This window comes from Theobroma umbraticum, unplaced genomic scaffold (assembly GCF_002168275.2).
Source record: "Theobroma umbraticum cultivar Fairchild unplaced genomic scaffold, ASM216827v3 scaffold_86.0, whole genome shotgun sequence".
Taxonomy (NCBI): Eukaryota; Viridiplantae; Streptophyta; class Magnoliopsida; order Malvales; family Malvaceae; genus Theobroma; species Theobroma umbraticum.
The window spans coordinates 5622743-5626130 of record NW_018397263.1 but is presented as its reverse complement, the minus strand read 5'-3'; positions in this window follow the sequence as shown (position 1 = coordinate 5626130).

Below are 3388 nucleotides of genomic sequence, written 5' to 3'. Positions count from 1 at the left end.
ACAAGGAAGAAACCCTTTGTTTTATCCATAAAACCGAGATGCGGTCCATGTGTTTCCTAGTGGTATCATGTACACAACCGATCAAATTTGTCCACTTCTAAATGCACTGTGACCTTTTTTTCCACCCAAAAACACATTGTTCATTGAGCCAAGATTGGTCACCTTTTCCCATTAATGTTATTGTAACACCTCTCAAAGAAGGAAAAAAAGGTGAATGTACAAAAAGATGAATAGAGATCAAAGTTAGCCCTGCAAGGAAGCGTTATGCACCAACCAGAAGGAGAGAGTGAAAAAAGAGACGAGAGCTTTTGCTTTAAAAGGGACACCCACTTTCTGCAGTTTAATTTAACATTTTCTATATATTTTTTTTCTTTTTATTTTCTTCTCTTTTTCTTAAATCATTCACAGCTTTATCTTCCACCCCTTCCTGCTTTTGAGGGAAAATTAGATTCCATAATGCTTGCATCTTATTAAAATAACACTCTTTCCTACAAAAGATATCATTCAGATAATCATAAAAAGTAGGATTACCGACATATTTTGGCAAACCAATCTTCACTAAGTAATGTTTTGCTCCGAACATTATATCATAATTTGCCACTTTTATTCATTAGAAATGTAATCGTCGGATTATGTGATTAAAACCCTTCTCTCTCTCTCTCTCTCTCTCTCTCTCTCTCTCTCTCTCTTTCTATATATATATATATATATATATATATATGTTGGTGGCTTCTTTTTTACTTTGCTAATTTTTCTAGCTAGGATGAGGATTTACCTTTATTTATTAGTTACCCTCTTAAAAAGGCCGTGCATCATATTAATTTTACATTTCCCCCTCAATTTCGGGGTAGAATTTGGCATTGGGTGTATGTGTGACTTAATGACTTGATCAGACCATTCTATTAAGAATATTTTCCATGTCAGTGCTGGGATGATTCTGTCCTGTTCCTTGCGTTTTCTTCTTCTTGTGTAGGGGAACACTCTGGGATTCTGCTTGCAATCAGACTGATTTGATTTTATTTTTCATACACAGGTCAAACAAAGAAGGAGATTTTATGTCTCCTTTTATGCAGTTTTGCATAATTACCATTTTGTAGAGTAATTTTTTATAAATCTTTCTCTCTATGTCAAAAAAAAAATTACAATGAAAGCATGTTTGACATTTAGTTTAATAGCAGGTATGCATTGCATTTCCTCTTTAAAGATTTAGTTTCAAATCCTCTTCTTTCAATAAGAAAAAACCAAAAGAAATAAAGGACATGTGTACAAATGTCTTCCAGGAATTGTCGGTGCTTGAATTCAATGTTCTTGCTGTACACTGTACAGTGACAATAATGAGATCCTCAACCTTTTATCTTAGTAAATATTAACACTAAGGAAAATCAAGTAGGGAAGTTTGATATGACTCCAAAAATGTTATTTGAGAGGAACCATTTTCAAAATTAAAATACAAAATACAGATAAAGTGGAAAAGATGAAGCATTCAAAAGCATATATCTGGAACAAGTAATTAAAGCTAATAGAATGTTGCCATCTCATTAAGCAAAGAAAATTCAGTTGTTTTTGGAAGAAAAAGGTGAAAAAGGGGAAAGAAAAAATAACCAAAAAATTAAAGGAAAAAAAGAGGGAGAAGAAGAAGAAGAAGAAGAAGAGAAAGGCGGTTTTAAATGGAGGCTTCTTCCTTTTTGAGATAGGAAAAAGGATGAAAGTTATGAGCAAAAAAGGTTGGTTGATTAAATTATAATACCACCAGTAAGCTGGACTAGTTAAAAAGAAGAGAGAACTACGGAATGCAACTCATCAAACCCCACTTTTATATCATCATATATTATTTATTTATATTAAACTCTAATCTTTTTAAAAAGCTAAAAACGACAAATTCCCTACTTATTGCAATAATGCTTAGGGGGTTTTTATTTAAAGGTGGGAAGAGATAATGATCTTTTTGTGATTCTAAAGTAGGAACGTCTTTAAGGTTTAAAGAAGAGATGCTCATCTATATTTTTGTTTTGTTTTTCCCTGAATCAACTTTCACTTTTAGGAGTAGGTTATATTTATTTTGAATCGCTAATACCACAAATTTCAAATGCTTTCCAAAGATGAGAGAATGTTTGGGGTTTGCGAAAATCAAAGCAAGGAAAAGTTATTCTTTTACAAAACGCATCAGAAAGCATAAAAAGTAGTGCTCTCTTTTTATATTTCTTAGGGAAGATTTTGCTTTTCCCTTCTAAAGACTCAAAGCACAAAAAGTTGCTTCTCCTTTGCACAACCCTTACGTTATGGATCATACCTTAATCTTACTCTCTGTCCAACATTGATTTACGCGTATATGCCATACACAATTGCATAATACAACTTTGGTTTTTCTTGGTATCCAAACCCATACAGTTTATTGGATATCTATCTACTTTTGCCTTTTTTTTTTCTTTTTGTACATATAAAGATTTATTTGCTAATTTTGGAGTTGCCTAAGTGAAGCTAATTTTCTTCTATTAATATCTTTGTATGATTGTATCTACTACCTTTTAAGTTCACATTTTCAATTGTAATCACTTAGAGACCATATTTATTTATACAATCTCGAAAATATCAAGTAATTATCAACTTTTTTTTCCTCGGTCAGAAGATATACATAGATAAACATGTTCAGATAAGGAATGATTTTTTCTTACCTCAAGATAAAATATTTCGAAAATAATTTTTTTTAATATTAATTATTTTTAATCAAAAATTTTTTTTTAATAAATTACCCCTGATGAAACCTCTTTATATTCAAGTTCATGTGTTGAAAAAAATTATTATTACATGCCATGTTGAAAAATAAAATTATTACACGTTATTTTTTTTATGATTACAAGAAATGTAACAAATAAATTAATTTAATTATTCAAATTAGAGGATTTTGGATAATATCTTTTTGTTTAAATTCCTTTCATCCCAGTAGTAACGCTGATGTTGAATAATTTTTCATTACATATTCATTTTCATGTCAAATTCTTTTTTGATTTTAAACTTTATCTCGATTGTGAAAGTGTTTAATTCCAAGAGTTTATATCTTAGTAAAATACAAAGATAGAAAACAATTTACACATTATATTTGAAAAATGTTGGTATTACATATTATGTTCAAAAAAAATATTATTACAGTTCAAAAAAAGTTATTACACGTTTGAACTCCAAAAGTTTATGTTGTACTGAAATGCAAATGAGCGAGTTACATACCATGCTTAATAACAAAAAAAAAAACAAAAAGACAACGCACACCAAAACTTCAGTAGCAGATGTTACATGCCAAGATCAAAGCTTCAGCACCAGATGTTACATGCCAAAGCCAATGTAGAAAATGTTACACACCAAAACTTCAACAATAAATGTTACACAATAAGCT